The sequence below is a fragment of the Lepidochelys kempii genome, chromosome 4, assembly GCF_965140265.1.
Source record: "Lepidochelys kempii isolate rLepKem1 chromosome 4, rLepKem1.hap2, whole genome shotgun sequence".
Taxonomy (NCBI): Eukaryota; Metazoa; Chordata; order Testudines; family Cheloniidae; genus Lepidochelys; species Lepidochelys kempii.
In genome coordinates this window covers 77798377-77823931 of record NC_133259.1, presented here as the reverse complement: position 1 = coordinate 77823931, position 25555 = coordinate 77798377, and the positions used below count along the sequence as shown (strand labels likewise).

Sequence of the window (25555 nt, the reverse complement as noted above, 5' to 3'; positions counted from 1 at the left end):
CATTGGCATGTCAATATCCAGAATGCTCTACCACTCCAGCTCCCAGCTATTTCATGGTAGTGCTGGTCTCCAAACTCTAAGAGCAAGGGAAACATTTGGCTGTGCTGATAGGTGCATGGAGTACTTTTGGTAGCTGTAGTTGGACAGACATCTTAATTTCCCTTAAAATAGTCATATATTTCTTTTGAACATCAAAAGTATATGTTTAACAATAAGACTATAAAAGTAGATAACGTAATAAGAAAGGAAAGATTAGAAATCAGAAGTTTTGTGGGCGCAGAAGATAGCATATTTCCTGAAATGCTAAAACAGTTAATGTCGCTTGGACCTTGACAGTTTTAAATGTGCCAGCTAATTACTTTATTGCTGTGATCGTATCAGTTATTGCAAGCCATTTTATCTCAGTCAGAATCGTAAATGGATTCTGACAATGACACACATAAATAATGAAAACCAGTTGCTACAGTTAGCCACAAAATCAAATGGTACTTATGCAGTTGTGAATAAATGTCAGGAGTAAATTTCGGGAAGGTGGAGGATGGGGGAAGGAAGGTAAATATAACAGCAGAATATCCGTAGTGGTGAGTGAACTGCATGAAGGTTCTGATCTGCACACCTCAATGGTGTGTGCTACCAGTTTAAATATAGTCACACCAAATGCAGTTGTATGTGGTTTCAGCTTTCACAAAAACTGATCATATAAGCAAATTAAAAAATAATAGTAATTGTGTCATTGTTGCAGGTAAATCTAGTATGTGTGACAACACTTATTATTTAGTCATTAACATTTAAGTAAATATACTAGAGGAGATGGGGCTATGTATGCAGCTTTTGCTTGTTTGATATATTATGTATACAGGCTAACATTTCAAATGTGGATGTCTAAAGTTAGGCACTTAGATATGTAGCGTGGTAAATTTTGGTAAATTTACCATCCTTTGGTAAATTTTGGCACACTATATAATACACATTGTAAACTACACATTTTATATGAGACCCACAAATTGTATATAAAAGATAAGAGCCTGAATGGTGTTTTGAGGACAGGGGAAAAGAGAAAAAGAGATGCATTGCCTGAGTACTGATGACTGGAAACAGAGTCACAGTGGTCAATAAGAAAAGGAGTACTTGTGGCACCTTAGAAACGACCAAATTTATTTGAGCATAAACTTTCGTGAGCTACAGCTCACTTCATCGGATGCACTGAGCTGTAGCTCATGAAAGCTCATGCTCAAACAAATTTGTTCATCTCTAAGGTGCCACAAGTACTCCTTTTCTTTTTGCGAATACAGACTAACACGGCTGCTCCTCTGAAACAGTGGTCAATGGGAGTTCTGCCATTGACTCAAACGTGGTAGAAGACCAAGGCTGTTATGTTTAGAGATTCAATCTAGTCATCTCCAAATCTATGCATCTCCATCTATACAGATACGGAGGTGGGAGGGGGGATGGCACGCTCACTCACACCAGTTACTATACCTGTAGAATAAGAGTACAGCATTCTCCCTCCAATGCAGATTGTAACTGCTAGCAATATCTGACAGAGGGCCAGACTATAGCCATGCTCTTCTTTGCATTCAGAGAACCACATTACAACAGTCCCTGCACCGACGTGTTGAGTGGAAAAGATTCCTTGAGCCCTCTCCCCAACTACAGAGACTATTTTGCTGGAGCAGTCATAATCTGTCTATATAGATACACACATACACATTTTCTATGAGACTCAATTAAAGGCAACTCACGTCATCTGCCCATTTGTCAACTGCCAGTTTGCTTATTTTTTGGTATGTAATTACAAAATGACCAGTACGTGCCTGGGGCAATTTTTTAGTTCCCATTATATTTTCCATTATAAAATTGCAACTAACAGGTGCATAGTGGAGCCAGAGCAAAGCTTCACTATACCTTTTAAGGGAGATCACAGAATTGCTGCATCATTCTCCCATCACAGCACAGAATCTTCGATCCTTTCAATGCCACAAGGAAATTTTATATTATGCCAAGGGTTTTGCATACTGGAGGACCAATCCTTGATTCACTGAACTAAATGGTAGTTTTGTCAGAAATTTCAAAAGGAGGACTATTGTCCCCTATGTAAAACTTCCTAAATAAAACACTTAATTTTAAAAGTTAACAATGGAACTGTGTTTGTCAATATAGTTCACCTACAATGTAACACATTCTGAACAAAAATTCTACATCTTTGAAAAACCCAAACATTACGAAGTCTGGAAACTAACTCTAAGGTATGTCTACACCGCAATGTAAGCCCAGGGTTTGAACTCAGGCGCAAGCCTAAACCCCTTCCGTCTACACACAAATTGTGCTAACCCAGGGCTTGGACCCAGGGTGGAGGGTCCAAACCTGAGTCAAGGGTGGTACAAGCCCTATTGTTCTGCAGTGTAGATGCAGCCCCACTGAAGTCATGCTCTGGGGGGTCTGCCAAAAGTATCCCACAGTCCCGAAAGGAGACTTTCTTTGTCCTCAGGACGGGCAAGTTTTACCAGGCTGGAGTAACAAAGAGCTAGAGCAGCAACATTTTGGGAGGCACTAGGAAGTCTGGGATACGGGTGGTTGGACTCAGACCCATGTAGTGTATTGCAGATGCTGGAGCCACAGATGGGAACCAGGGTTCAACAATTCCTAACCTGGGGATACAAATGAGTATGGACACTCAAGCCGCAGTTTAACAAATCCAGGGTCTGATAAGTCGAGTTCTGCTACTCCTGAGCAGTAATCTTTTATTACTCACTATCATCCCACCCAGTTTAAATTGGGAACTGGCTACATCCCATAGTTTAACTCAATGTTGTTAAAACTTTGGGTTAAAAAAATGTAAATCATCTGTAAATAAAATTTATTACTGAGGGGGGCGGCGGTTGTTTTGGTTTGGGGTTTTTTGAGCGTTAGCTGGGCTTCAATTAAAATAACTTTCCACTTGAACTCTTTTCATTTAAGATTTTTGGTTTGGGAATTTACCTGTTTTTTAATTAACATCAGAAATTAATTTTGTGTCCAGATCTAAGGTCAGCAAGACGAGAACTCTGTTCAGATATATTGCAACAGGCCCAGCAAAGCAAGGCTCTATCCTGTATACTTTAGATAATCAACAGGACTACAGTGTGATGTTGCACTCGATATGCTTTATGAAAATATGCTTGGAATGTGAATATAATGTAACTGGAATATGATTTATGCAAAAGGTCTCTTGTGATTATCTTATTACAAAGATCTTACCATTACAAAGCTTACAATTTACTGAGTTTGTTCCTCCTATTTGTATGAACGTATCATTCTTGTATCTGAAGCTAGAAATATGAAGTATTACTCGAAGTCCTATTGTACCTCTGCAAAGTGTTGGCCATTAACAGTGGCTTGGAATCTTGATGGCTCCCATCAACTAGGGCAATTGGTTGTAAATGGCTCTGTTTGCTTGTAAGCCAGGGCAGTTTTTATTAGTAGTGTCCCTTGACCTGTATGTGCATCATCTGCATTAGCACATCTGAGGTTACAAGAGGCCATGAGGGTAGACGCCACTCCAGTATCCCTCTTAAAACTAAGCAGTGGAATCCGTAGCAGGGGGGATGGAGGGCAGGTATTGGAATCCAAATTGGGACCACACATCGAAAAACCTCCAGTTACAGTAAGTACCCCCTTCTTCTTCGAGTGATGGTCCCTACATGGATTCCAAACATGGGTGATTAGAGAACAGTGCTCAGCCTGGACATGGGTACAAGGACTCACAAAGTACAATGTGTAAGACAGCACAGCTGACCGTTGCATCTGCCACCATTACTGGGGCAATGGCGTAGTGAGCGATAAAGGTGTGGACAGAGGGAGGCTAATGTGGTAGCATGTGCCTCTGTGGAGTAAGCCATGACTCCAGGGGGCAGCGGTTTGTGAGAGAGAGTGTAGCATTCAGCAATGCACCAGGAGATCCATTTGGAGATGCGCTGTGAGGAGAATTGGAAAGAGTCCAGCGAAGGGCAACAAAAATGATTAGGGGTCTGGAACACATGACTTATGAGGAGAGGCTGAGGGAACTGGGATTGTTTAGTCTCCAGAAGAGAAGAATGAGGGGGGATTTGATAGCTGCTTTCAACTACCTGAGAGGTGTTCCAGAGAGGATGGTTCTAGACTATTCTCAGTGGTAGAAGAGGACAGGACAAGGAGTAACGGTCTCAAGTTGCAGTGGGGGAGGTTTAGGTTGGATATTAGGAAAAACTTTTTCACTAGGAGGGTGGTGAAACACTGGAATGCGTTGCCTAGGGAGGTGGTGGAATCTCCTTCCTTGGAAGTTTTTAAGGTCAGGCTTGACAAAGCCCTGGCTGGGATGATTTAATTGGGGATTGGTCCTGCTTTTGAGCAGGGGGTTGGACTAGATGACCTCCTGAGGTCCCTTCCAACCCTGATATTCTATGATTCTATGAGAGGGCTTAGCCCTTGCAACATTCAGCAATGGTGACAAAGAGCCTTGGAGAAGTTCAAAAGGCATGGGTGGGTTGAATGTAAAAGACAAGAGACCAGGCAAACATTGAGAGAATGTAAAGTTTTAGCCCCGTGGGAGGTAGAAGATGGGAAGGTGGATGCTTTGATTGAAGACAGAGATCACCTTGGTAATGAATTTAGGGTGTAGGCGCAAGGAAATTCTGTCTAAGAAAACGGGCGGGGGGGACCTCAGCCATCACAGCTGCCAGTTCACTGACACGTCTCACCAAAGTGACAGTCACCAAGAAGATCAGTTGCATGGAGAGGTGGGAAAGAGAGCAGGCTGTGAGGGGTTCAAAGGGCAGTTCAATAACAGTAGAAAGAGCAATATTCAGGTCGCAAGAGGGCGTAGGCATTTGTACTGGTGGAAGGGCGCTGTACAAACATTTGAGGAAGCATATGGTGGTTGGGTGAATGAAGACGAAGGAACTGTCTATTGCGGGGGGGGGGGGGGAGATGAAGGAGCGGGGGAGGCCCGACAATTTAAGTTGGAGTAGATAGTCCAGAAGGATAGGAATGACTATGGAGTCTATTGGGTCATGGTGGCGGTGTGCCCAGGTGATGGAATGCTTCCATTTTGCCTGATAGCAGGGTCTGGTAGATGGCCTCCTGCTGTGCGTGAGGACATCACACACTGGGATGGTGCATGCTGTTTACCCACAAGCCCCATGCAAATACCAAGCCATGAGGTGGAGCGGGACCGGGTTGGGGTGGGTGCAGAGTTAGATCAGGGGGCGAGCGGAGAGGTGGAGGACGTCCATGAACCAATACTGGCAAGGCCAAAAGGTTATCAGTGAGACCACTGCTTGAGCCTGTTGAATTTTGTGCAGGACTTGCAATGGATGGAGAGGCATGGTGGACTTCATTGGTCCAGGGCAGGAATAGTGCATCACCCTGGGAGTCAATTCCCAATGCCCTTCTAGAGCAGAAGAGGGGGGAAGTTTGTGGTTCTCACTGGTCGCAAAGAGGTCCCAGCAAGGGGTGCCCCACCAATGGAAGACTGAGCTTAGCTTGGGATTGTGTATTTTATGATTCACAGAGATGGATCTGCTGAGCATGTCTGCTAGGGAGTTGCTGCCTGGAAGATAAACCGCCTGTAGCGTGACATCGTGCTTGATGCACCAGTTCCAGAGTTGGACGGCCTCCACACATAGAGAGGGCGACCTGTACCACCTTGCTTGTTGATATATACAACTTCTGTCATGTTTTCAGATAGCAGTGATCTTATGAGGGGGAGAAATGCCCGACAAGCAAGACAGGCAGTTCTCAATTCCAGGAGTTGATGTGCCTCCTAACCTCTTTTGGTATCCAGAAGCCCAGGGCCATGTGATCATCCAGGTGGGCACCTCAACCAGCGAGGGAGGCATCCACAGTGAGAGTGGTGCAGGAGTGGGAGGTGTAAATGGGGTGCTGACAAAAACTTTGGACATGTTGGTCCTCCATGGGAAGGAGGCTAGGATGAACTTGGGGAGCAGGATAGACATGTCCAAAGTGGTGCGTCTGAGGTTTGTAGATCGACCTGAGCTACAGCTGAAGGCAGTGCATATGGAGGTAGGCATGGGACGTTACAGAGGTACAGGCTGCCACATGGGCAAGGAGGGAAAGACACTGGCAGATACAAACATGTGGTTTGTGGCATAATGTTGTGACACAAGAGGAGAGTGTGGAAAACCGGTTTGCCAGTTGGAAAGCTTGGCTCACAAAAGAGTCCAGGAGCACCCCTATAAATGTGATCCATTGGGCAGGGATGAGAACTAATTTCTCTTCATAGATACAAATGCCCAGGTTGGCAAGGAGATCATGAAGAATCTGGATAACTGAAAGGAGGTGGTTGTGTTACGTCGCAATGAGGAGCCAGTCATCCAGCTATGGAAACATGGAGTGGCCAAGGTGTCGCACCTGGGCTGTGACAGCAGCAAAGACTTTTGTGAATATGCAGGGAACTATGGTGATACCAAAGGGGAGGACACAGAACTGATAAGAGGAATGAGAGAGAAACAGAGAAACTTCTGATGAGCTGGGTGAATGTCAATGTGGAAATATGCATCTTTCATACAGAGAACCACAAACCAGGCTCCATGGGGGAGAGATAATGAGTGGGAGAGTGACTTTTTGTATGAACCTGTTGAGTAACTCAATGTCCAGAATGGGGCGGCAGTCGCCTCCCTTTTTCAGAATAAGGAAATATAGGAAATAACATGCACACAGTCCTACCATCCACATTATATGATAGTGGTAAATTTCATTCAGACTGTGGCCAGGAAACAAACCTCATGCACCATTAACCCTTAGGTGCAACTGTTACTTCCAAGGTGGGAAGAATCAAAATTATGTTTACTGAGACCTCCAGAAATGCTGGCCCAACTGCTTTGTTGGGCCCAACTGCTCTACTGGTTCCAAGGAAGAATTGGTAAAGCTAAGAATGGGTGCCCCTGTGTGTTTCTGCTGCTCATACACGGGCTACCAAAAACACCACCCAGTCCTAGACACTGCCTTTTTTAATTGAGAGCTCATTAGAGAAGGAAGTGTCCTATGTCCTGCTCCAATGAATTTCTAACTTACCCTTTCCCATACAATCTTAATGTGAAGCTCCTTATATATCTTTGTAATTACCCCACTAACTTCATGAAATACCAAAAGGCACTTATCAGAAAAAACAGCAAAACAAGATCAATTTGAAGATTCCAGATCAAGTGATTTTGAGATAAAATTAGGAAAAGTTAGAAAATTATTAAAAAAATGTATTGATAGAGATTCTTATTCTGTATTATTCTTCTAATTTAAACATCCCAGAAGTAGTCTACTCTGGGATGAGATGTGGCATTTAATATTATATAATTAAATATAATATTTACCTGTAAATTGATATTCACAACCAAGTTAATTTAGGGGCTGTTGAGATAATTCACTCAGCCAAGCAAAAGGAAATCAAAATAATAGCATGACATTAATTACAAAATCTCCTACAGCAATTCTTGTTATAAAGTCAGGATTTGCCAACACTTACCATACAGTGTCATAAGAACATAAGAACCGCCATACTGGGTCATACCAAAGGTCCATCAAGACCAGTATCCTGTCCTCTGACAGTGGCCAATGGCAGGTGCCCCAAAGGGAATGAACAGACAGGTTATCATCAAGTGATCCATGCCCTGTCACCCAGTCCCAGCTTCTGGCAATCAGAGGCTAGGGACACCATTCCTGCCCATCCTGGCGAAGTGCCATTGATGGACCTAGCTTCCATGAATCTATCTAGCTCCCTTTTGAACCTCGTTATAGTACTGGCCTTCACAATATCCCCTGGCAAGGAATTCCAGAGGTTGACAGAAGACCGTATTTTTTCGTGCAACGCACTGTTTGTTTTAAACCTGCTACCTCTTAACTTCATTTGGTGGCCCCTTGTTCTTGTGTTATGAGGAGGAGTAAATAACACTTCCTTATTTACTTTATCTGTACCACTCATGATTTTATAGTCCTCTATCATATCTCCCCTTAGGTGCCTCTTTTCCAAGCTGAAAAGTCCCAGTCTTATTAATCTCTCCTCATAAGGAAGCCGTTCTATACCCCTAATAATTTTTGTTGCCCTTTTCTGAACCTTTTCCAATTCCAATATATCCTTTTTGAGATGGGGTGACCACATCTGCACACAGTATTCAAGGTGTGGGCCTACCATGGATTTATATAGAGGCAATATGATATTTTCTGTCTTATTATCTATCCCTTTCTTGATGATTCCCAACATTCTGTTCGCTTTTTTGACTGCTGCTGCACATTGAGTGGATGATTTCAGAGAACTATCCACAATGACTCCAAGATCTCTTTCTTGAGTGGTCAAAGCTAATTTAGACCTCATCATTCATTGTATATGTATAGTTAGGATTATGTTTTTCAATGTGCGTTACTTTGCATTTATCAACATTAAATATCATCTGCCATTTTGTTGCCCAGTAACCCAGTTTTGTGAGATCCTTTTGAAGCTCTTTGCAGTCTGCCTGGGACTGAACTATCTTGAGTAGTTTTGTATCATCTGCAAATTTTCCCACCTCACTGATTACCCTTTTTCCAGATCATTTATGAATATGTTAAATAGGACTGGGCCCAGTACAGAGCCCTGGAGAACACCACTATTTACCTCTTTCCATTCCGAAAACTGACCATTTATTCCTACCCTTTCCTTCCTATCTTTTAACCAGTTATCAATCCATGAGAGAACCTTCCCTCTTATCCCATGACTGCTTATTTTGCTTAAGAGCCTTTGGTGAGGGACCTTGTCAAAGGCTTTCTGAAAATCTAAATACGCTATATCCACTAGATCTCCTTTGTCTGCATGCTTGTTGACCCCCTCAAAGAATTCTAGTAAATTAGTGAGGCATGATTTCCCTTTACAAAAACCATGTTGACTATTTCCCAACAAATTATGTTCATCTATGTTCTTAACAATTTTGTTCTTTATGATAGTTTCAACCAATTTGCCTGGTACTGAAGTGAGGCTTGCTGGCCTGTAGTTGCTAGGGTCACCTCTGGAACCCTTTTTAAAAATTGGTGTCACATTAGCTATCCTCCAGTCATTTGGTACAGAAGCTGATTTAAATGATAGGTTACAGATGACAGTTAGTAGTCCTGCAATTTCACATTTGAGTTCCTTCAGAACTCTTGGGTGAATACCACCAGGTCCTGGAGACTTATTGCTGTTAAGTTTATCAATTTGTCCCAAAACCTCCTCTAATGACACTTCAGTTTGGGACAGTGAAGACTGATTCAAAGAATTCATTTAATTTCTCCGCAATGGCCTTATCATCTTTGAGTGCTCCTTTAGCATCTCGATCGTCCAGTGGCCCCACTGGTTGTTTAGCAGGTTTTCTTGCTTCTCAATATCTGCTTCTGATGTATTTAAAAACATTTTTGCTATTACTTTTGGAGTCTTTGGCTAGCTGTTCTTCAAATTCTTTTTTGGTCTTTCTAATTATATTTTTACACTTCATTTACCAGAGTTTATGCTCTTTTCTATTTTCCTCATTAGGATTTATCTTCCACTTTTTAAAGGATGCCTTTTTGCCTCTCACTGCTTCTTTTAGTTTGTTGTTTAACCACAGTGGTTCTTTTTTGGTTCTTTCATTATGTTTTTTAATTTGGGGTATACATTTAAGTTGAGCCTCTATTATGGTGTCTTTAAAAAGCTTCCACGCAGCTTGCAGGGATTTTACTTTTGGTCTTGTACCTTTTAATTTCTGTTTCACTAACCTCCTCATTTTTGTGTAGTTCCCTGAGATGTGAGATACTGCAGCCGTTTTTTATTATAAGGGTCAGTGTACAAACAGTTTATGTACCACTTTAATTGTACTGCTCTAGAAAATGATGTAGTTAAAGAGGTGCAACCCCCAGAGGGTTATGGGATGCACAGTTATACCAGTACAAATATGCTTATATAGGTATAGCTTATTTCTGTATGTTTTTAAGCCAATATAGTTAAGTCCATACAAATACTGTATTTGTATGGACAAGTCCTAGGTATAGGGAAATAGCAGTATTTCAGATACTATTAGTAAATGTTGGCTTTTTTAAAATGGCAACCCACTGTGTAACAGGTATACAGCAAGCCTGGTCTACAGGAGATATCCAGAAACATCCACAGCCATGTTAACCTCAAATCACACATGCTGATTGTACAAAGAGCAGGTGATCACTGTACAAAAACAAAACAAAAACAAAACAAAAAACCCACAGATCGAGAGGTCTCATGCCTCCTTGATTATCAATTTTTGCTCTGGCTAACGTCTCTTTATTTGTACTTAGATATTTACTTAAAATGACAACACTTAACTAAAAGGTAAACTCCACTATATTCCAGAAATAGCTACCTACTAATTGCAGCAAAATACGTTAAAAAGCAAAGACAACCTCACTCTCCCCAGACAACTCTTCCCTGCTCAGGAAACTCAGTAAAATATAAGTTTTTGGAGTGTGTCTTTAAAGTTGGAAAATTTAGGATATTTTGAACCAAGGGAGGGAGTCAACTCCAAAGCTAAGTAGTCCTCAAGGAGAATGTTCAGCCAGCAGTTCCTCCTCTTTTAAATCAAGAGAGTGCTACTTTTTATACCTTCACTGATCTGTGGCAGAATGGGACAGAGACAGTGTGAAACAGGCAGATCCGAGGTCATCGGGTAAAAATCAAACCTTGCTTTGGTTCATACTCAAAACTCCACACAAAACTCTGCTCATGCCTGCATTTCTGATTTTATCTTCCTGCTTCTCATAAGCCCTTCACTTCATGACAGTATCATTCCTAATTTTGCCCTTTACCTCCTTCCATTCTGATCATCTTGCCTTCTTCCATGCTGGCTGTTATGCAACTACCTTTGCTTCATCCAAATCCTTTCAAGAACACCACTCTCTCCATGAATGCACATTGATAATCCACCACATGAAGATATTTAAATTATTTTTTTTAAATAAAAGAGTTATAACATATAACTGAGAAATAAACAAAACATGAAGTGCTTTGAGTGAAAAATACCACCCTCTTCTCTAAAAAAATTATTCCATATTTTACTCTATTTTCCCCCTTTCTCTCACTTTTTCCTCCTGCCAACCATCAATTTTTTAAATATATTTTTAGCTAATGTAGATAGTAAGGTCATCAGGGAAGAAATGTCTTTTTATTTGTTTGTAAATCACCGGGTATGTCTATGTCCGTATAATAAAATGTTTATCATGGTTGTCCCTGAAATGCACTACAATACCAGTCATTTCAAACTGCTCTTGCAACCAGCACTTTCCCCAGTTGCCAGATGAGGGATTATTTGAATTAATTCAGATTCAACCCAGTTATTTTTAATTTTTGTATTCATGCTCATATGTGTAAAGGGCACAAAAAAAAATTAGAAGTCACAGCTCGTCACCTGTGTGTCATCCTGAATAGGTCTCCTGAAGATACTGTAGATACTACACAGATTTTTCATAAAACTCTACTTAGCAGGAGCCAGATACACAGTGACACTACCCTTTTGAAACACTGCAAAGCCATTCTTTGTTCAGAGTCTGTCAAACCTACAGAGGGTGGAATTCTATGTGATCAGCAGGCTACTCTGATTGTGATAAAACAACTGTATTAACTGGAAAATGGTTAGCATATGTCGAACATTTTGTGCATTCCTAAAGTTATGACAGCTAAATTAAAACTGTGTGCAAAACAAGGACAAGAACAGATTCTTCGTAGTAAAAGGATAATCATGCTGTGTGCTATCCGACTGTCAGGACACTGGATGGATGAGAATCACTGAAGGAAGCATTATGATGCGATGTAGACTTTTTGGACCCTGCAAAGCAGGGCCAGACTGGGACTCGTAGTTTACAGAGAGTCCTGAGTGACCTGCATCCGAATGGGGAACTGTATGTCTCCTTTCCTCATTGTCAATCATGGTCAGTTTCTCAGGGCATACAGCATCAGAATCCAAGGGATTCTTATGCAGTTGCAAGATATGGGTGGGGACTGAGAGACATCCCATCTGCAAAGGTAGTTTCAAATATTTGGTGTCCAGGCTGAAGCAGGGCTAAGAGTCACATTTGAGAAACTACAGGGACAGAAAGGGGCAAGGAGCAGAAACAGGAGCAAGACAGAAAAGGCCAAAAGGCAGAAACAAGAAGAAAAAAAAGACATGAGCAGAGTTACTGAGCTCTTGTCTAGAATCCGAAGGATGAGTATGCAATGTTTACCTTTAGGGTTCAGAGCATTAAGCTTAGGCAATATTACTTACAGGGGAGAGAAAGGAGACACTGAACAATCGGCATGATACATGCCCCTTTTGTCATGTAGCTTCCACAACATGTTTACTGAATGATAAGACTTTGCAAAGCTACACCTGCAGTATTGCTTGCCACCGGGCAAGAAACCTTGTTGTCTCTTGTTGAAGACGACTAACAACTAAGTAATAGGCTATACCTATGCTAACACATCATTTCTCTGATTTAGTATTATACATATGTATGTTCCTTCATTCTGGTTTTCTCCTCCTAGTCCTTTGTGAAACATACCCTTTTTTCTAAATCACGTTTCTCTTCCCCCTTCACCTGTGTCTTGATTTCTCTTCTCTTATGTTTTTTCCTATATCTCTCTCCTTGCTAATCACATCCTTCCTCCTCATCACTCTTCCCCAAGGTCTCAATCTTTCCCTTTCAACCTCTCTCTTTCCACTGTGTTCACCCCATTTTACCTCACACTTTACTTCCTCTTCTCATTCCCCACTGCCCTCAATCTCTTCTCTCATTTCTACAAAGTCTCTATCTCTTCCATTACAATCTTTCCTTTCTCATTTTCTTCCTAAAAAGTCTTACAATCTTTCCCTCTCCCAAACCCCATTAGCAGAAGTGAAGGGCAGAGTCTTGGCTACCCTCCTCTTGAGCCAAAACAGAGTACAGTCTTTATCTTCTGCTGCTTTCCATATATTGCTAGACTAACATAGTTATTTTTCCAAGCAGGCAAAGTGCAGTGCCATCATTCATAAAGTAATAAATCCTTAACTAGGTTTTCTTCTGTGAACCAATGGTCATAGTCTGATTAGCTGCGAATTGCCAGACATCTGTTTAAAAACAGTCACTCAAACCATGCCAAACAAACAAACAACTGTGTGCAGGTTCATGGCACCAGACTCCAGAAGGGCAAAATTTGTTCCTCTTAATGTTTTGCATATATATACACAGACACATACACACTTTTGCAGATGATCCCTTACCAGCACAAATGTGTTCTCTTTTTATTTCTATGGGAGAACTCATGAGGGCCGCCAAAATATTGCAAAAACAGCTCTGGAGAGAGTTCACCTAACTGAACGCTGTACGTAAGGCCAGAGATGGGACTACATGAGATTTCTGAGCTTGACCATTTCTTGATTTCAGATTTCTTTTAATCTTCCCAAATGTGATCTTCATTTTGAATGCCCCCTCCCGCCCAAGACCAAATATTACATTATGTATTTTCCTTAAAGTCATTGATATGTTTACAACTTTCATTCTAATTTCAGCAAATATTTCTATCTGGGAACTTCATTCAATTTGGGACCTTTTAATTAATTAAGTTTAAATTTACATCTTGGAAGCTCTTCACTGATTCATCCTAGTGATTCATCACTTTTCAGCAAGGACAAATGTCAAATGAACTCACTCATTAGCCTAACCTTTTTCCCTCCTATCAACCCATGCCATGTTTTCTTTACCTAAGGTGTGCCTGCATGCATGCGCACATGCATGAGGTGATTATGCAGGGTCATGGGTAAGCAGAAGGCAGTGGGAGGGATGTGAAGCTCGAAGAGTATGAACAAGTGATGCACCAGAAGAGGTGAAAGCCCAGAGAATCATAGAATATCAGGTTTGGAAGGGACCTCAGGAGGTCATCTAGTCCAACCCCCTGCTCAAAGCAGGACCAATCCCCAACTAAATCATCCCAGCCAGGGCTTTGTCAAGCCTGACCTTAAAAACCTCATAAGAAGAAGATTCCACCACCTCCCTAGGTAATGCATTCCAGTGCTTCACCACCCTCCTAGTGAAAAAGTTTTTCCTAATATCCAACCTATATCCAATCTTTATCCTAATATCCAACCACTGCAACTTGAGACCATTACTTACTTTGCATTTGCCACCATGTTTAGTGAGAAGAGGCCATGTACAGCAGCCAGGCCCGTGGAATTCCATGAAGCCAGCATGGAGACGTTTCCACGGCCTGGGGGTTGGGAAAGACATGCTCTGTTGGCTTCACTCCACTATCTCTTTCTGAGGTTTTAATAAAATAAGTAATATTATGGCACCTTCAATCCAATGAACTCATTAGAATTTATAATGAAATAGCTGGAACTAGAAACCTGACTCCCAGTCCCATGTGCTAGTCAGTAGGTAATGCTCTCTATCCTAGGCCTTTTGAACTGTCCCGCCCCCTTCGCTACCACAGAATGAAGGGAAGCTTATGTCCCTTACTGATATTCCATGTCTCACTCTTGAGGTAAACCTTGGATAACTATGTATGCTGTCCATTGGCTTCAACATTACTAAGAAAGAATGAACATTAATTAAAGAGATATACACCTCTTCCTGTCTATACACCAAGGACCTGTCAACCAGACAAGACCATAACAGCAAGAGTGGTTCTTCTACTCTACAGTACTTCATCTTGAGTCAAGCAGGAAGTCTTTGTGGAGATTTCCTGTCCATATTCAGAGAAGTCCCTGCCCTTATGATCAAGATCCTGACTACCTTATACTACAATAGGGCCAGCTGAAGTCTAGGATTCTTGTCTGTAGACCTAGGCTGCACAAAATGCCTAATCAGGCATTCTCCAGCCAATAAAGAAAGAGTTGATGTCCCCCTAAAGAATCACTATTACCCTATATGGCTGCAGAGACAGGAAATCCACAGATCTTCCACGGGTCATCACGCATAAGAAGCTAATTTCAACTAGCTTGTTGCCTTAAAGAAAGTATGTATGCGGCTGAGTGAATGAGGGTTAGCACTGGCTGTTCAACTAATCAAATACAAGTGAAATGCTTGTCTTAGCAGCACTCTATCACTAACAGAATACTGTAACTTCAAAAATCAACTGATTTTTATCATCTGCAAGCTGAAAACCAATTACTTTCTTATGGTCGCTTAAAAAAAGTTACTAGTACAGAATAACATGATAATATTACTGAGCACTTAGTGTTTTTATCTTCAAAGCACTTTACAAACTAATTAACCCTTACAATACCCCTGTGAGGTAGGTAAGTATTATTATCCTTATTTTATAGAAGAGAAAACTCTGGCAGAAGGGTACATGATTGCTCAAGACCACTGAAATATCCAGAAAGTACTGGTGATCCTGAAGTATCCTTTCAAATCTAATGTGGATACTGCAGAGAGTCCTTCTCTGGCGTTTAACAAACATGAATCAGGCAGAAACACAATGAGGTTTATTAAATGGAACTGAGATTGGCATGGTGGCAGGGTACACTGTATACAAGTTTAAAGCTGGCACAAATGCTAGGAAGCCAGACCAAGGTGGAAGAGGATTACTTGGCTCCATTTCAGAAGGACAGCACGAAGCCACATATAACTGTTAAGACTTTCTGGTAGCTAACCTACAAAACACATTGGTTCGGTTCCAGAAAGAACCACTTGCCTACTCTATGGCCAAGTTAGTCAACCATCAATAAGACAGGGGATTTGGAAAAGGGGCGGGAGGAGGGAGGGGAGAGATTCATACATAAAACAGTGGTAAGAAAGAGCTATTTAACCTGTGGGTTTAAATACAGGAGTTTAAGGTTGAATAAACATGACCATCTAAATCATTTAATCCCGCAGTTGACATTTATGGTGACTGAAAAAGATCAATCATTTTGCTCTCTAAATGAATCCATGTGGGAAGCTAATATTTAAAAGTAATAAACTTGAAGTCACATTAATTAGGACTTGAGTTGTGATTAATGTATGCAGTCTTTCAAAACAATATATCTGCCTCACAAAAAAAATATCAATAAATGATCCAAGCAAACACAGTACTTTTCAGTTCCTTTCTTTGCAAGGTGGGTGGATTCAGAGAATGGGGAGATCAGAGAATTGCATTCACACAGGTGAGGAATGAGAACATTCACTATGATATAGCGGGCAGTGCACAAACCACCACATACAGCTTTGCTTGACCGCATCCCATATTTCTACAGCACTGCCAAGGAAAAAAGACCTAACTTTTGAAGTCCAGCACCTCTTTCTTCACCTGCAAATATTTATTGGTGCAGTGAATGTAATTTAGTTGTTTAAGTACCCTCATGCAATAAATGGCACTAATGTACTCGCAGGTATTTGCAATAACAAAACTGAAGCAGGGCGGGGGGAGGGAATCTGGGTTGAAAGCCAGGGACAGATAGTGGACTGTAATGTTTAGTGAACATTGCAAACTCATTCCCACTGCCAGCAACAAAGACCACATGCAGGCTAAATCACATTTCAAATCAAATCTTCAAAAATAAAAAAGTCTTGCGTAACCTACACGCTGCCTCACCGAGGCTCTACAATGGAAGAAGACTCCTCTACCTCTGCTTTTGAGATTGGAGCACTTCTGATAAAATATGGAAATTACATTGTGTAAATTGTATTTCAATCCAAAATCTGATCTGTATTGGCAGCCCTCAGTCCCTCTAAAGAAACCCTTTGACTTCAGGGGGATTTCTACACAGGTGTAAAGGTCTTCCCATGTGGATCAGATTACAGGATCAGCACTCTGGCATGCAACAATATGACAGTTTGAAAGGGAACAACCACAATTTTAAGAAAAATCCAAAAGTATCAGACATTCTTAAGGTATACTGTGAAATTGTCACAAAATATTCAAGTAATTGAAATTTAATTTCAGAGTTGTAACTGCAACTATGTTTCTTTTCAGAAAACAAAACTAAAATATTTGACAAGGACTTAGTCCTTCAGGCCTTACAAAGATTTGCCTTTAATGGAGTTTTATCTGTACAAGTAGCTACAGTAGTATGGATTGCACTCTAAAATGATTAGATATTGGAAATCATGAATGTCCATTTTCTTTTAATAAATTTACTTAATGTCATTATATAAAGTACAAACAGTGTTTGCATTGTATGTTTCCTAATAGCTTAGCATATCCATACAAAGCACTTTCACATTTATTTTGCTGCTCATGTGTTTGACTCATTACTGCTCTTCCAGCTATAGTCTCTTATTGCACTGTTAGATATTCATTCTTACTATTTTTTAAAATTAGTTCATTGTTATATATATATAAACAAATTTTTAAAAATAGTAAGAATGAATATATATACACACACACGTAAAACAAAAACAGGATTATTTAAAAATAACATCTTGATTAAAAAAAACCACACACACTTGCACCCCTTGTGCTAAAAACTGTATTCAACTCTTTTTTCCAACCTGTTTTGGAATATTTTCAGATATTTAAAGATGGCTGCTTTGTTTTAATTTTTTGCTCAGATATAGTTTAGTAAGTTATTTTTATACGAGTATTAGGGCACAATCCTGCTCTCACTAACATCAATTGGAAATTTTCTATTATTAGGGGAGTGCACTTGGCTTTCATTGAATGACTGTTCTTTATTATCTACCGGACAAACTTTACAAAATTATTTCTCTTTATGTAAGAGCTTCAAATTTGAGTTCTGCACATTCTGCTTTAGTCCCTGATTGAGGAAAGTATTAAAGCATGGGCTTAACTTTAAATACGTGAACAGTCCCACTGAGTTCAACTGGACTACTTGTGTGCATAACCAGGGACTTAGCAGTAGCAGAATTTTTGTTATTCCCATCCTCCACCTTTTGCTAAAATAATCACTAGCAAATAAAAATGTACTCTGCCTCTCCAAAAACTACAAGGCACCAAAATGCATATCCTCCTTTTAGATGGTGAACATTTGTCTGAAAATTATGCCATCCAGTATAAAAAATCAGGTTGACAAAGATTAGCTATTTATTGAAAAATGCAATACAAAACTGACTACATAAAATTTAAAAAAATAGGCCCCACTGACCTCAGTACAATTAGGCTGGGCTCGTTTACATCAACTGGATGCTGGAGGCTGTTCTTTGAGGAAAATATCAGACTTTTAAAAAAATTATTAAATTTGTCTTCAGTTAATTGTCAGTTATATCTCTACAACGAAGCTATTACAATTATAAACACAGATCATTTTTATTTTCTAACTCATTTAACAATTGAAAACCAAAACCTTGTAGTCGGACATCAAAATACACTTGAACAAGAATCTGTATCTTTCTTTTGTTACTAAACTGAGCAAAATACACAAGAAGCAGTTGCCTAAATCACACCTCCCTAAAAATCCATATATGATCATAGAATCATAGAATATTCGGGTTGGAAGAGACCTCAGTAGGTCATCTAGTCCGATTCCCTGCTCAAAGCAGGACCAACACCAACTAAATCATCCCAGCCAAGGCTTTGTCAAAGCCAAGGCTTTGTCAACCATCCTTGAAAACCTCTAAGGATGGAGATTCCACCACCTCCTTAGGTAACCCATTCCAGTGCTTCACCACCCTCCTAGTGAAATAGTTTTTTCTAATATCCAACTTAGACCTTCCCCACTGCAACTTGAGACCATTATTTCTTGTTCTGTCATCTGCCACCACTGAAAACAGCAGAGCTCCATCCTCTTTGGAACCCCCCATCAGGTAGTTGAAGGCTGCTACCAAATCCCCCCTCACTCTTCTCTTCTGCAGACTAAATAATCCCAGTTCATAGAATCATAGGATATCAGGGTTGGAAGGAACCTCAGGAGGTCAACTCGTCCAATCCCTGCTCAAAGCGGGACCTAATCCCCAACTAAATCAGTTCCTTAAGTCTCTCCTCATAAGTCATGTGCTCCAGCCCCCTAATCATTTTTGCTGCCCCCCACTGGACTCTCTCAAATTTGTCCACATCCTGTCTGTAGTGGGGGGACCAAAACTGGACACAATACTCCAGGTGTGGCCTCACCAGTGCCGAACAGAAGGGAATAATCACTTCCTTGATCTGCTGATAATGCTCCTACTAATACAGCCCAATATGCCATTGGCCTTCTTGGTAACGAGGACACACTGCTGACTCATATCCAGCTTCTCTCACTGTAATTCCCAGGTCCTTTTCTGCAGAACTGCTGCTTAGCCAGTCGGTTCCCAGTCTGTAGCAGTGCATGGGATTCTTCCTTCCTAAGGGCAAGACTCTGCACTTGTCCTTGCTGAACCTCATAAGATTTCTTTTGGCCCAATCCTCCAATTTGTCTAGGTCACTCTGGACCCTATCCCTACCCTCCAGCTTATCTACCTCTCCCCCAAGCTTAGTGTCATCTGCGAATTTGCTGAGGGTGCAATTAATCCCATCATCCAGATTACTGATAAAGATGTTGAACAAAACCAGCCCCAGGACCGACCCCTGGGGCATTCCACTTGATACCGGCTGCCAGCTAGACATCGAGCCATTGATCACTACCCATTGAGCCTGACAATCTAGCCAGCTTTCTATCCACCTTATAGTCCATTCATCCAATCCATACTTTAACTTGCTGGCAAGAATATTGTGGGAGACTGTACCAAAAGTTTTGCTAAAGTCAAGATATATCACATCCACCGCTTTCCCCATGTCCACAGAGTCAGTTATCTCATCATAGAAGGTAATCAGGTTGGTCAGGCATGACTTGCCCTTGGTGAATCCATGTTGTCTGTTCCTGATCACCTTCCTCTCCTCCAAGTGCTTCAAAATGGATTCCTTGAGGACCTGCTCCACGATTTTGCCGGGGACTGAAGTAAGGCTGACCAGTCTGTAATTCCCAGGGTTCTCTTTCTTCCCTTTTAAAAATGTGGGCACTATATTTGCCTTTTTCCAATCATTCGGGACCTCCCCCGATTGCCACAAATTTTCAAAGATAATTGCCAATGACTCTTCAATCACGTCAGTCAACTCCCTCAGCACCCTTGAATGTATTAGATCTGGACCCATGGACTCGTGCACATCCAGCTTTTCTAAAAAGTCCTTAATCTGTGCTTTCACCACTGCGGGCTGCTCACCTCCCCCCCCCATACTGTGCTGCCTAGTGCAGCAGTCTGGGAGCTGACCTTGTCTGTGAAGACCAAGGCAAAAAAAGCATTGAGTACTTCAACTTTTTCCATATCATCTGTCACTATGTTGCCTCCCCCTTTCAGTAAGGGTCCCACACTTTCCCTGACCACCTTCTTGTTGCTAACATACCTGTAGAAACCCTTCTTGTTACCCTTCAAACCCCTTGCTATCTGCAACTCCAACTGTGCCTTGGCCTTCCTGATTACACCCCTGCATGCTCTAGCAATATTTTTATACTCCTCCTTATTCATCTGTCCAAATTTCCACTTCCTGTAAGCTTCCTTTTTGAGTTTAAGCTCACCGAAGATTTCACTGTCAAGTTGGTCGCCTGCCATATTTGCTATTCTTTCTGCACTTTGGAATGTTTTGTTCCTGTTCAATAAGGCTTCTTTAAAATACAGCCAACTCTCCTGGACTCCTTGCCCCCTCATATTAGCCCATCAGTTCCCTAAGGGAGTCTAAGTATGCTTTTCTGAAGTTCAGATAAGCTTTCAGATATTTTTATATTCCTGTAGCAGAGCATGGCAGAGCACCCTTGGCTCCTGCCTCTGCTAGGTTCAAAGACACTCTGAGACCCTGGGGTTAGTAGCCACTGGTGCAGTTTATTCACAGACTTGTTCCCACCACCATTTCACCATATACAGTTGGACCTTCACCATCTGCAGGCAGGAGGGACAAGCTACCTCCCTGTTTCCTCTCCCTGCCTTTTCATTTCCTTTCTGCTCCCCCTCTCCTGCCCAGCTTACTTCCTCTGAGGGTTTTATACAGCCCCAGGCTAATTAAGCAACAGCTGTCTCTGCTTCCCCAATTAGGGCCAGGTTACCTCCAGCCAGCTCTAATTTATTTCTAGAAATGGGAGCTGGAGTGACAGAGGGCTGAATCAGGAACCCGTTGTCACAGTTCCCTTGTCCCTAAAATATACACTTAAGAGAAACTCCTTTTGCAGGGAATTCGCTGCTGCTGTACAGCTGACAGACATCCATTTCCCCAGCTCCTGGCATGAGAAGGAGGGGATATGTTGGGGCAGGGTAGGGAGAGGGTGTACCACTGCTTTTACTTTATTTTATTTTTTTTGTAGATTTTACTCCCCATTCACTTAGAAAACTAGAGGCTTAAATTAGGACTATTGGTATGTAGCTCTGTACACAATATGTATTTATAAAGAGAAAACAAAAATATATATTGGAAATAATCTTTTTTATATTTATAAAGCTTTGGAATGACCTGGGATTTTTTTTTTTAATTTTTTTTTTTTAAAAACCACACAACATCGCTCTGCAAGACCAGGAGAAGCAAATTCTCTTAGGTCAAGGATGACTCAAAGGGAAACTATCTAAGAATGCAAAACAAGCCATCAGTAACTTGACCCCATCAAACCTACAGGTAGTTCCCACATCTGCTAATACAGTAAGCATTAGAGGAAGCCAACAAGCCATACAAAAAAGACCTAAAAGACCGAACAGAAAGCCAAACAGGCCCAAATGTCATTACTAAAAAACAACACATTCCAGAGTGTGGCATCTCAGTCTTACAGCTGCCAAACATACCCTATATTTGGCAATAAATGTTGGCTGCAGTACTGTAGCACTGTTGTAAAGGAGATGAAGAAAAATACAACATAAGCTGCAACATGAGTACATTGAGCCCAGTTACACAAATGCACAACTTGGATATTTCACTGCTATTTTATTTATTTTTTAAAAAGACAATTCTCTGTTCAGACAACAATCCATGTGCATATTTAGTTAACAAGGCCAGAATTCTTTTAAAGTATCTATATGATAAGGTTCCAGGAATGTCACTCTGAAGTCTATTAGGTCTGTTGAGTCAGTGTGGAGCAATGGAAACAGCTACAAGCCTGGATGAAGGCTCTTTTAGTTCAGAATATCACCAGGATGAATTGTCATTGGGTTTCACAGTCTGTTACCTCCAGATTTTAAGTTCTCAGCCATTTTCAGCCTGTGAGGTGTACAGCTACAGTAAGGCATGTGTCTATGCCATGCCACCGGTCCTAAGCTATTCTGATATCAGAGGTAGCTCAACAAATCACCACCCTGACTCTACAGTTAATTTGCATGCAACACATTTTCATTGTTATATGAGGTAGACTGCACAGACAGTGGATTACTTGGCTCAGCTGCCATGCATGCAAATCATCAAAACCGTCCCAGCACAACCCGCCCTACACACAAATCAACTACACACATAACGGTCCCTCATTGAAGCACCTGCTCCTCCTTCAACACCTGCACAAATCCACAAAACTGTCCCAGCCCAACACAACCCACACTCAAATCAACACAGCCACCCACACACCAACACATCCAATAACCCCAAACATTACCCTGAAGCCTAGAATGTCTATTGAATCAGTGTGAAATGATGGAAACAGCTACAAGCACGGTAGAGAGCTCATTTTGTTTAGAATATCACTTGGTTCAATCATCACGGAGATTTGCAGTCTAGCACCACCAACCATCTGGCAGACAGTTGATTTTTTTTAAAAAAAAAAAAAAAACACCAATGCACCAGCCTGGGCTTTCAACTTCTACTTATTATCAGGAGAATATCTGCAGTATACTCCAAAGAAAGGGTCACTCCTCTTAACTCAACCCAAATAAAGTGATGGGCTGAAAATTATGGTAAAAAAAAATAAACTAAACTCACAATGAATTGAGATTTGAACACTTTACAGAAAATAACTAATGCACTAATGTAGATACTTCATGTGTTTATGTTCATATGTCATATGTTTATCCTACTGTAAAAAAAAAGCAACAGGAGAGAGTCAGACTATGGGATTGATAATTACCTGTTATAGAAAGAGAAAGAGAGTACTTGTGGCACCCCCTCACGAAAGCTTATGCTCAAATAAATATGTTAGTCTCTAAGGTGCCACAAGTACTCCGTTTCTCTTTGCAAATACAGACTAACACGGCTGCTACTCTGAAACCTACCTGTTAGATGTACTTTGACACAAGTAGAGCTGGTAGAAAATTGTATTCCAAAACCTTCTCAAGAAAAAATAGTGTTTTTTAAAATTGCAGAACATTTTTATTTCATTTATAATTTTCCAGTTTTTCCACTAAGCATTTTTAGATTCTCAAAAAAAAAAGTTACCAAGCTTTTGTAACTGTTGTTCTAGATGTGTTCCTCATGTCTATTCCATGCTAGGTATGTGTGAGCACCATGTGTACAGTTGCTGGAGATTTTTCCCTCAGTGATATCCATAGGGCTGGCTCCAATGCCCTCTGGAGTCAGGTGCGCCACCAGTCCCACACCCTTTCAGTTCCTTCTTGCCAGTAACTCCAACAGAGGGGAAGGAACGAGGGCCATGGAATGGACATGAACAACACATCTCAAACAACAACAGTTATAAAAGATGAGTAACCATTTTTATTTCTTCTTATGCTTGCTCATGTCTATCCATGCTAGGTGACTCACAAGCAGTATCCCCAGAGGTGTGCTCAGAGTTCATGCACATGCTGACTGCAACACTGCTCTCCCGAAACAGATATTGTCATGGGCCTGTTGGGTGATGGTGTAGTGCAACGTGAAGGTATGAACCAACGACCACGTAGTGGCTCTGTAGATATCTTGGATTGGTACCTGTTGGAGGAACGCTGCTGATGAAGCCTGGGCTCTCATGGAATGAGTAGTCACGAGGGCCAGAGGCGGAACCTTCGCCTGTTTGTAGAAAGTTCAGATACAGGCAGTTATCCAGGACAAGATTCTTTGGGACGACACAGGTAGCTCTCATACTTTCCACGACTGCTACAAAGAGTTGCATTGACTTGCAGAAGGGCTTAGTTCTCTCAACATAAAAGGTGAGAGCCCGCCTAATATCCAATGCATGAAACTGACATTCCTTAGAGGTCTTGTGAGATTTTGGAAAGGAGACAGGAAGAAAAATGTCCTGGCTGTTGTGGAAAAGCAAGACCACCTTTGGTAGATAGGCCAGATGGGGGAACAGCTGGACCGTGCCCTTGAAGAACACCATGTAAAGGGGTTCTGACATGAGGGTTTTTCTCTCAGAGACCCTTCTAGCTGAGGTGATCGCCACTGGAAAGGTGACCTTCCAAGAGAGAAGCAGTAAGGGGCACGATGCTAATGGCTCGAAGGGAGGCACAGTGAGCTTCAACAGGGCTAGTTTTAAGTCCCAGGGTGGGAAGGGGGGAATGGAAGGAGATCAATTTGCGAACCTGAGAAGTCTTTCCAGCCCCTTAAGAAACCTGACCTTCTTCTCGTGGGAGAACACTGATCTGCCATGCACTGGAGTGTGGAAGGCTGAGATGGCTGCTAAGTGAACCTTAATAGATGAGAGAGCCAGACCTTGATGTTTAGGTGGAGCAGATAGTCCAAGATAGACTGCAGAGAAGACCGAGATGGAGAGAGATTCTATTCGGATACCCAACAAGTGAGCAGTTTCCACTTGGCCAAATAGGTAGCCCTGGTGGAAAACTTTCTACTACCTAGCAAGACTTGTTGAACCTGTTCCGAGCAGGCCTGCTCTTCAGGGGGTCAGTCATGCAGCAATCATGCCATCAGGTGCAGGGAGGTGAGGTTCAGGTGGAGACAGAAAATATCATATTGCCGCTATGCAAATCCATGGTGTGACACTGTATGGAATACGTGGGACACTTTATGATATTGTTGACACCAATATTATAAAATGTCAAGAAATCTGACCAGATACACTGTGTGAGGTATCTGCAAAAATATTATAATTTGCCAAGTATGATAATTTTGTTTATATGTTTGTATCACCTTTGTATTATGAGTTATAGATATGTATGGCATATCTGTATTTCCAAACCCGAGAGAGATTGGCATCAGCAGCAGGCCTGCTTGATGGCCCATCAAGGTACATCTGCTGTACAATGAACCCATTGAAAGGAGCCAAGGACTACTCCTTATGAGTCAGCAAGCCTGTAGGGGCATGCCTATGGACAGAACTTTAAGGCCTTTCCATGCCATGTACCGGGAAGCTTGTGTTTGGAACAAAGGAAGTACAAGCCACATGGCAAAAGACTACAAAAGGCAACTGCATCTTCTCCAATGTCTTCAATCCCACTTCTTACCTCTGGAGTGACTTTTCTACAAACTGAAGCTCTGAACAAAAGACTGAATGACCCATCCAAGCTATGACTGTGTTCCAGAGGGACTTTTAAGCCACCAAACTCACCAACACTGCTAAGAACTTGATATATGGACTTTGATAGTCTCTGTATGTATGATTGCTTTACCATTTAACAACTCTCTTTGTTCTTTTTTCTTTACAATAAACCTTTAGTTTTAGATGCTAAGAATTGGCTGGCAGCATGGTATTTTGGGTAAGGTCCAACCTAATATTGACCTGGCAATGTGGCTGGCACTTTGGGGTTCAGAAGAACATTCTGTAGAGTGAGAAGAATTTTTAAATAATTCCTCCTTACTGCACCTAGGTGCTAA

At 41.4% G+C, this 25555-nt stretch overlaps 1 protein-coding gene across 32 annotated transcripts in view; it reads right to left on the bottom strand.

Annotated features, from left to right (window-relative positions):
• Positions 1 to 25555, bottom strand: part of TENM3 (teneurin transmembrane protein 3) — a 2195833-nt gene that overhangs the window by 442247 nt on the left and 1728031 nt on the right. The gene's annotated exons all lie outside the window — the stretch shown is intronic.